This window comes from Eriocheir sinensis, chromosome 4 (assembly GCF_024679095.1).
Source record: "Eriocheir sinensis breed Jianghai 21 chromosome 4, ASM2467909v1, whole genome shotgun sequence".
Classification (NCBI taxonomy): Eukaryota; Metazoa; Arthropoda; class Malacostraca; order Decapoda; family Varunidae; genus Eriocheir; species Eriocheir sinensis.
In genome coordinates this window covers 15536162-15546806 of record NC_066512.1, presented here as the reverse complement: position 1 = coordinate 15546806, position 10645 = coordinate 15536162, and the positions used below count along the sequence as shown (strand labels likewise).

The 10645-nt window shown below is 39.2% G+C and overlaps 1 pseudogene; it reads left to right on the top strand.

Moving 5' to 3' along the window:
* The first annotated feature begins 9582 nt into the window (after positions 1 to 9582).
* Positions 9583 to 9706, top strand: LOC126982400 (5S ribosomal RNA; annotated as a pseudogene).
* Positions 9707 to 10645: the final 939 nt, after the last annotated feature.

Below are 10645 nucleotides of genomic sequence, written 5' to 3'. Positions count from 1 at the left end.
CAAAATGATTTTAACAGGGTTGGTTTGATTTTAATCAATTTAAATCAGAGTAAAGAAAATCATGATTTAAATCAAAATTAAATATACTGTATTTCAAATGATTTAAGTGTTATATCAAGGGTAAAATATCTAATGATTTAAGTTATATATATATGTATATATATATATATATATATATATATATATATATATATATATAATTTATATATATATATATATATATATATATAACTCTCGATTTACGAGTTTGGTTTACGTTTTTGAAATAACTCGGGGTCCAAAATCCCCCCCCAAAATTTATTTACACGTTTTTTCCACTTATACGCGATATTTTATGGAGTGGCCACCAGATGTCTCACGCAACTGGACTCACACGGCGCCGCGGCCACACAGCAGAGCTCAGTTCTTCCCGCGCGCCACTTGAACAACAATACAGTACCCACGCTGCCACGCTACTTAACAACAGGGGTGGGCAGGTACCGGTACTAACGGTACTAGCTATATGGTACAGTACCGGTACCAGACTGCTCGGTACCGGTACCAATACTAGCTAGCCACTCATGGTGTCCCTCATTTCTTCCTCACACGAGTGAGGCTGAGACTGAGTGCCTGAGTGGATATATCGGTGATATGGATATTCTCTCTCTCTCTCTCTCTCTCTCTCTCTCTCTCTCTCTCTCTCTCTCTCTCTCTCTCTCTCTCTCTCTCTCTCTCTCTCTCTTTCTCTCTCTCTCTCTCTCTGCCGTACGTAACGCCCGAACAACAAAAAACGACTCTCAGCCACGTCCTTCCATCCCGCCCGTGTAAATAGACACCTCACACCGCAACAGACTCGTAACATTGAACCCTCCAGTACCTCTATTACCAAGCTTCAAGATAACCTAAGAGTCCTTAGTTTCAATGCGCGTAGCCTAAGAAACAAATTTGATGAACTGCGATGTCTTGCTCTGACAGAAAACTTTGACGTAATTGCTATAACCGAAACATTTATCGACACCACTAATATTGATTTAAGTTCCGAATACAACATAGATGGCTACAGATTCTTCAACAATGATCGTGTAAACCGTAGAGGGGGTGGTGTCGCCCTTTTTGTCAAAAGCTACTTGCAATCTACTGACAAAACACCAAGAAACAGTAACGTTGAACATTTGTGCGTGCGAGTAAACATTGCAAAAGTCAATTTAAATATATCTGTCACTTACAGGCCTCCGGGGCAATCACTTGATGGCGATCTTGAAATGTACAGCGTCTTAAGGCAGTCACTTAATAACAGCGACTCACTGATACTAGGAGACTTTAACCTCCCCATATCGACTGGGACACTGTCGGGTACAGAAGTTGAGTCCCATAGAATGATCGAATTTCTAGAGGAAAATTATCTAAGCCAAATGGTTTCTGACCCAACTCGACAAAATAACATACTTGACCTTGTTATAGCGACCCAAGATAACCTAGTCAGTAATGTCACGGTAGGAGAACACCTCGGTTCCTGCGATCATAAACTAGTGCGCGTTGACATTAGAGCTCAAACATCGGTGACTGAAAATAAAGTTAAGGTGCCCAATTTCAAAAGAGCCAACTTCGTAGAAATCCGACGAAAACTAATAGATATGCAACTATCAGATGACGGCAATGCAGAGGACGCCTGGCTAAACTTTAAAATCACTTACTCACTCAGCAGGACACATTTGTCCCCTTGTGCGAGAAGCGAATTAACACTAATAAAGTCCACCTTGGTTTAATAGCGAAATTAAACACTCAGTCAAGGAGAGAAAATTGTCTTACAGGTTAAAGAAAGACCAAAGCACGCCCGAAAACATTAGACTTTACAATGATGCAAGGCGACGAGTAAAAGATTAGTGCATCAGGCAAAGCGTAGATATGAAGAAAATATTGCAGCCAACTGTAAAAATAATCCGAAATCCTTCTTCAGTTACATAAACAACAGAAAGGCGATCAGAAGTGGAATTGGACCTTTAACAAACAGCGACGGTGCACTAGTGACTGACAGCCAACACGTTGCAAACCTATTAAATAATTACTTTTCCTCGGTGTTTAATAATAGTCCTCCCACCATCACCACCAACACCAGTACTAATGTAAATCCCGAGCATGCATTGTCTAACTTTGAAATAAAACCCGATGAAGTCCTTAAAGCCCTCAAATCACTTAAAACAAATAAAAGTCCTGGACCTGATAAAGTATATCCAACTCTGCTGAAAGAAACAAAGAGCGAAATACTCTCCTCCCTCACAACCGTATTCAATATGTCCTTGCGACAAGGCATTGTCCTTCAGATTGGAAAAAGGCTAACGTGACACCGATTTTAAGAAAGGAGACAAAAAGTACCAGGTAATTACAGGCCCATTAGTCTAACTTCGGTTGTAGGTAAGCTACTTGAGGGCATAATTAGAGACAAAATTGTGAGTTACCTTGAAAGCCACTCATTAATTGGGGACTCACAACATGGCTTCCGAAACAAAAGATCCTGCCTATCAAATCTATTAACCTTTTATAACGACCTCTTCACTGTTTATGACGTAACCAAATCACTGGACGTAGTCTATCTTGATTTCCAGAAAGCGTTTGATAAAGTCCCGCATCATAAATTACTTTACAAATTAAAGCAAATAGGTATTGACGGTCAGGTAAACCAATGGATCGCGAATTGGTTGAGCAACAGACAACAAAGAGTAGTGATTGACGGATTTAACTCAGAGTGGGCGCCTGTCACTAGTGGCGTCCCTCAGGGCTCGGTTCTTGGCCCAGTGCTCTTCATTATTTACATCAACGACGTGGATGTTGGACTCAATAACCGCATTAGTAAATTTGCAGACGACACAAAGATTGGTAACTCGGTTCTCACTGACGAAGACAGGCAAAGCCCAAGAGGATTTGCACAAAATTTCAGCTTGGTCGGATAGATGGAGATGCCCTTTAACGTAGACAAGTGCCAGGTCCTTCAAGTTGGAACGAGGAATAAAAGTTTGATTACGAAATGCGCGGCGTTAAACTCAAAAGCGTTCAATGCGTCAAGGACTTGGGGTCAAAATCGCGTCAAACCTCAAATTCTCACAGCAATGCATCGATGCAGCAAATAAAGCGAACAGAATGTTGGGCTTCATTAAAAGAAACTTTTATTTAAGACTACAGATGTAATACTCCCGCTCGACAACAGTTTAGTCAGACCCCACTTGGAATATGCGGTACAGTTTTGGTCTCCCCACCATGCAAAGGATATTGCTAAATTAGAAGGTGTTCAGCGTCGGGCAACGAAAATTATCCCTTCCTTGCGCAACAAATCCTACGAAGAAAGGCTTTCTACCCTAACATGTTCTCTTGAGAAACGTCGCCTCCGAGGAAAACTGATCGAATGTTTTAAAATACTTAATGGTTTCACGAATGTAGACAGATCAACATTGTTTATGATCGATGACACTTTGCGCACGAGGAACAATGGCGTAAAACTCAGATGTAGACAAGTAAACTCAGACTGCACCAGATTTTTCTTCACCAACGTTGTAGTGAGAATGGAATAAGCTCCATCATCAGTGGTCCAGTGTAACACGATTGACTCCTTCAAAAATAAGCTCGACCGTCACTTCCTTCAACTTAATATCAACTAGAGTAGAAATGCAACGTTTTGGAGTCTTCTGATTAATGTAAAATCACTTAGGTTTAAGGACAGACCACCAAGTCTGGACCATGGGGTCTGTGTGGTCTGATTTTCTAGGTAAATCTCTCTCTCTCTCTCCAAAGCACGCCCGAAAACATTAGACTTTACAATGATGCAAGGCGACGAGTAAAAGATTAGTGCATCAGGCAAAGCGTAGATATGAAGAAAATATTGCAGCCAACTGTAAAATAATCCGAAATCCTTCTTCAGTTACATAAACAACAGAAAGGCGATCAGAAGTGAATTGGACCTTTAATAAACAGCGACGGTGCACTAGTGACTGACAGCCAACACGTTGCAAACCTATTAAATAATTACTTTTCCTCGGTGTTTAATAATAACAGTCCTCCCACCACCACCACCAACACCAGTACTAATGTAAATCCCGAGCATGCATTGTCTAACTTTGAAATAAAACCCGATGAAGTCCTTAAAGCCCTCAAATCACTTAAAACAAATAAGAGTCCTGGACCTGATAAAGTATATCCAACTCTGCTGAAAGAAACAAAGAGCGAAATACTCTCCTCCTCACAACCGTATTCAATATGTCCTAGCGACAACGCATAGTCCCTAAAGATTGGAAAAAGGCTAACGTGAAACCAATTTTAAGAAAGGAGACAAAAAGTACCAGGTAATTACAGGCCCATTAGTCTAACTTCGGTTGTAGGTAAGCTACTTGAGGGCATAATTAGAGACAAAATTGTGAGTTACCTTGAAAGCCACTCATTAATTGGGGACTCACAACATGGCTTCCGAAACAAAAGATCCTGCCTATCAAATCTATTAACCTTTATAACGACCTCTTCACTGTTTATGACGTAACCAAATCACTGGACGTAGTCTATCTTGATTTCCAGAAAGCGTTTGATAAAGTCCCGCATCATAAATTACTTTACAAATTAAAACAAATAGGTATTGACGGTCAGGTAAACCAATGGATCGCGAATTGGTTGAGCAACAGACAACAAAGAGTAGTGATTGACGGATTTAACTCAGAGTGGGCGCCTGTCACTAGTGGCGTCCCTCAGGGCTCGGTTCTTGGCCCAGTGCTCTTCATTATTTACATCAACGACGTGGATGTTGGACTCAATAACCGCATTAGTAAATTTGCAGACGACACAAAGATTGGCAACTCGGTTCTCACTGACGAAGAAAGGCAAATCCTCCAAGAGGATTTTCACAAAATTTAAGATTGGTCGTATAGATGGTAGATGCCCTTTAACGTAGACAAGTGCCAGTTCCTTCAAGTTGGAACGAGGAATAAAAAGTTTGATTACGAAATGCGCGGCGTTAAACTCAAAAGCGTTCAATGCGTCAAGGACTTGGGGTCAAAATCGCGTCAAACCTCAAATTCTCACAGCAATGCATCGATGCAGCAAATAAAGCGAACAGAATGTTGGGCTTCATTAAAAGAAACTTTTATTTAAGAATAAAGATGTAATACTCTGCTCTACAACAGTTTAGTCAGACCCCACTTGGAATATGCGGTACAGTTTTGGTCTCCCCACCATGCAAAGGATATTGCTAAATTAGAAGGTGTTCAGCGTCGGGCAACGAAAATTATCCCTTCCTTGCGCAACAAATCCTACGAAGAAAGGCTTTCTACCCTTAACATGTTCTCTTGAGAAACGTCGCCTCCGAGGAAAACTGATCGAATGTTTTAAAATACTTAATGGTTTCACGAATGTAGACAGATCAACATTGTTTATGATCGATGACACTTTGCGCACGAGGAACAATGGCGTAAAACTCAGATGTAGACAAGTAAATTCAGACTGCACCAAATTTTTCTTCACCAACGTTGTAGTGCGAGAATGGAATAAGCTCCCACCGTCAGTGGTCCAGTGTAACACGATTGACTCCTTCAAAAATAAGCTCGACCGTCACTTCCTTCAACTTAATATCAACTAGAGTAGAAATGCAACGTTTTGGAGTCTTCTGATTAATGTAAAATCACTTAGGTTTAAGGACAGACCACCAAGTCTGGACCATGGGGTCTGTGGTCTGATTTTCTATGTAAATCTAATCTCTCTCTCTCCACTGAATGAAGTAAATAAGCATATTATTCCCACCATCACTCGTAGATTATGACAGAGAACTAGGCAAGACACAATTCACACGTTTCTGGTGACACGCGCCATGCAGCTGTTTGTTGTATGGGTGTGGTTGTGTGGTTTGTAAACAATGCAAATGGCGGCCTGGCTGGTATTGCGCGAAATATCTCCTCTTACAAGACTCATGATGTACAGTTTCTGATATCATATTTACCCCATTATTCTCACTAATATTAATAATTAATAATGAACACATGAATATTTTTTTCCAATATGATTTTTTATGTAGCTTGTACTGCTCCTTAGTCATACAATCAAGCCACCTGTGACATCAAGATCAAGATCATACAAATGGCGCCCGACGGAAAAACGGGATAACAACAAGGCAGGGGCAATCCTCCATCGATTTCAATTTTGTATAGTAGTTATTAGATCACCCTGTATTCCGTGGTAACATACTATGAGACAGCTACGGACTATGAAGGATTATATACAATGATAAAGGAAAATTTGCCGTTGTTATTGGATAAGACAAAAAAGACCCTTAAAAACACCCCAAAGAAGAAAAAAATAATTAAAAATTTGTACATTCGGCGTACAAGGCGCAGGGCTAAACTTTCAGGCATTTTTTATGTGAAAAGGTGCGCTATACGCTGAAAAATACGGTTTTATTTTTCGACAGAAACCTACCTCTTGTTTGATTTACATTGTTTTTGATTTACGCGACCTCTCCAAGAACGCAATACTCGCGTAAATCGAGAGTTATATATATATATATATATATATATATATATATATATATATATATATATATATATATATATATATATATATATATATATATATATATATATATATATATATATATTTTGTTGGGGATATACCCCAATGGAGGAAGGCAGTGCATGCCGCGCAACCCCCCAGACGGCTGGTAGAGATATACCCAATTCTTAACCATGTGATTATAATTATAATTATAATCACAGAAAAAATCACTGATTAAAATTAAATTCCTTTAATTTTAAATATAATGAGCATTGTATGCACTGCATACAATGCACATTATATTAAAAATTAAAGGATAATGTGTTCATTGTAATATAAGTGTTCATTCAAATATAATTGTTCATTGTATGCATGACTTAAAAAATTCAGATAGGTGAAATTACAGCACTTTGGGTGACTGGAGATTTCAGATCTTATTCCTGGCTATTGAGGAATGACTTGTACAGAACCTGTCCCAGAGGGCAGAGCAGGAAAGAATGTCAGAGAGGTAAATTTAATGAAGGATTCTACTGGAACTATATATGTCATCCTGATGATTTTTGTGGGCTTAGCCCCCAAAAAGACATTTTATGCTCAATCTTCATTTGTTACCTAAAATACTTTTCCCATTAATAATGTTGAGTGGGTGGCAGACATCGCAAGCAATTACTGGTGCTAGTAATAACCATGTATGCAGTTGCAAGGAAAAAAGATCCTATATGGATTTCCTTTGAGAGAATTTCAATGGGAAAGGGTTGTCGTACTATAATTATGTGTATGATCATGTGTATAATTATAATAACCTAGCTTTTCATACATATTCGGGCCAAATTACTCCCACAACAAAAAGAGAGAGAAAGCATGTTTGACACATAAACACATAAAATTCAACAATGAAAGTTTTCAAATAATGAGGTATATATGGGAGCAAGACATCAATGAAAACTGTGGCGCCGGACCGGTTTTGAAAGAATTAACGCATCTGCAAAATAGTTCGCAGGAAGAGGTCCAACTCGCTTATTCCAAATTTCACTCACCGCTTTCGTTTACTTCTCCTTCTTCAGTTCCAGTACATGGCACACGGATCAGGAAATCTATTTTAAACAAGAGAAGGCTTTAAAACAAACGAATAGGGCAGATTTTAGTGAGGATCACCTCTCGTAAATGTTCACTCAGTTCTTGCTTGTTTTGTCTGTTGGTCTCGGGTGTTGTCTTGCGGGCAATATCAACCGTCACAAAGATCACAAGTGGACAAACTAGAACAAAACCTGGCATATTAATATGTTTTCATCATGTGTATCCCTCAGTGCGTATGTTTAGTGGATAGCAAAGCGATTTATTTCTGCAAGGAGGTATTTCTCTTAACACCGGGCGAGAAGATCCTGGAAGGGAGGGGCTGGTGCCCCAATGTGGAGACGATGACAAACACCCACCCAGGGATCGAGAAGCCGCCTTTGCTATGGCAGGAGAACAAATGACACAAAGTGAAAACCACCATACGTACGCGGCTCTTTCCTAGTAATGGGCCGGGCTCGCCTCTTCAGTGCATTGCCAAAGGCCATCAGGGAGATGGCGGGGGAAGTCACTGTCACACACGACACTTTCAAAAACATAACCTGTATTAACTATTATTTGTGGATTCTTTCATCCCGCTGAACTAATTAGTGTTGCGGATATATTATACTCAGGAGGCCTCAGTTTACGAGGCGCAGGTTGGTGTATGATGAATTCAGTTCTGTAAATTAACACTGCTCAGATATCCTACTCATATATGAAACACTAATTTGGGAAATTCTCTTTTCAAAGCCACTCATATATTCGTGGTGTGAAAATGCCACAACTCACAAATTACGCCGTTCTACACGTTAGTCGGCGTTCCCCAAGGAACGTTAATTCTCTTAACCCTAGAAGGGTATTCCTGTGCCATTTGGAATCACACACTTGCGTGTTTATAATTTTCGCGCGCATTGTTCACACAGCAATGGGTATTTTGCAACATTTGATGTTTATATCCTCTGTATTCCACTTGCTCTCGTAGGGGAAGGGTGTGCGTCAGTGCTCCGCATTTGTTTCTGAGTATGGTAAGTAGTTTTGTATCCAATTGGCACAGGTATACTCGAATCGTTTTTAGGATAAAAAAAGTATAAAGGAAAGTAGTCGTATGTTCTGTTATGATTGATCAATTGGCGCAAATTTTCCGAGTGTTTCAGTGAGTAAAAATTGCTGATCAGTAAACATGACCCATATACTAAACCTAGTTTTATATATTATCTAGGTACGTATTTTTTTTTTTTTTTTTGCGGGTTTGAGTCATGGCCACAAAATGAACGCGACCAATTCCTGATGATGACATATGTAAGATACTGAACTCCAGTGTGATGTCTCAGTCAACAGACATCACACTGGAATCAGCCACTGATGCTGGGAACTCCTCAGTGAGTGTGTGTGATGTCCCCCCTCCCCCTCTAAGAATAACTGGTAAGTCAAAGTCAGATTTTTATATTTTGTTATTATAAAACATAGCTATAGTAGTAGTCCGGATCACTTATTTTTGTACCAGAGTACCATTTAAAATCAATAAAACGTGTCTTTATATTTTATTTTTATTTTTTTCCTACAGTGAGGCCAATTGGAATCACCCATTTCTATTCATTCCAGGCACCGTGATTGCTGTGCAGCCCAGGGTTGAGAGGCAGACTGGGGCATCCAACATCATTCTAGTTTAGTGTGGGCACATTTTTTTCTTCTTAATTTCATTTTTTTAATGAAAAAAAATTCTCAATATTATTTTTTGATCTTTTTTTTCAATGATTTAAAATTCACATTTTTTTTTGTTATTTTTGTACCACAATTTCATTTATAATCAATAAAACATGTCTTTATATTTTATTTTTATTTTTTTCCTGCAGTGAACGTTAAAATTTTAGGGAATACCTTTCTAGGGTTAACTGTGTAGCAGCGACGGGCCAAATTTGTGCCATAATATAACCCCCCCAAAATAGCTGATACATAATCTGATCACAAATGCTTTGATAGGATATGGTGTGAGTTGAATCAAATATCAGTACCAAGTTTGTAGCACACGTCAACGGCCACACCACGTTGAAAACACCGCTTCTCGTCCGATCAGCGAAGTTAAGCGACCTTGGGTTTGGATAGTACTTGGATGGGATTTGGATTCGCCTGGGAACACCAGATGCTGTTGGCATTCCATTTTTTCTTTTCGATTAGCTTTTATAAAACTTTTGCCTTGGATGAGTCTAGCTATTGACATAAAATTCAAGAATGAAAGCTTTCAAATATAATCAGGTATGTATGGGAGCGAGACATCAATGAAAAACTCCAACAGACACCATGGAGGGCTCCCGAGCTGGACTGGGCATGAAATATCCTGGAAGGGACGTTAATTTTAATCTGTTTTTTCACAGATAAATAGAAAACAATAATATAATTTTGGACATTGCTGATTCATACTGATGTCTCTTCGGTGATCAGCCCTTTCTGATTTCTTGTATTTAATGTACTTAATTGGGAATATTAGCTCTGATACCTCAACAACCCTCCACGCTTTTCACACTTCTATATTTTAACGGGCCATCCATAATAGAGAATATTCACCAGCTTCTCCACTAACAAACCAGGGTTGACTAATTCTTTCCATCGGAGTTTAAGTTTTTAACATTTTTGTATAAAAGTCTGCCTTGATCGTTTTTAGGCGTTTTGTCAATATTTTTTTGATTTCCTATTATTTGTGTATTCTTTCATCCCGCTGAACTAGTTAGTATTGCGGGTATATTATATTCAGGAGGCCACAGTTTCCGAGGTGGAGGGGCGGTGTATGATAAATTCAGTTCTGTAAATTAACGCTGCTCAGATATCCTTCAGATATATGAAACACTAATTTGGGAAATTCTCTTTACAAAGCCACTCATATATTCGTAGTGTGAAGATGTCACAACACAAATTACGGCGTTCTACACGTTAGTCGGGGTTCCCCAAGGAACGTTAATTCTCTTGAGTAACTAAAGGAAGTATATAGTGGCAAAGCACTTTCATAGATTCCGTGGTGAGAGTTGCCTCAAATATCACTACCAAGTTTTTAACCCTCGTCAACGGCCACACCACGTTAACTTCGTCCGATCAGCGA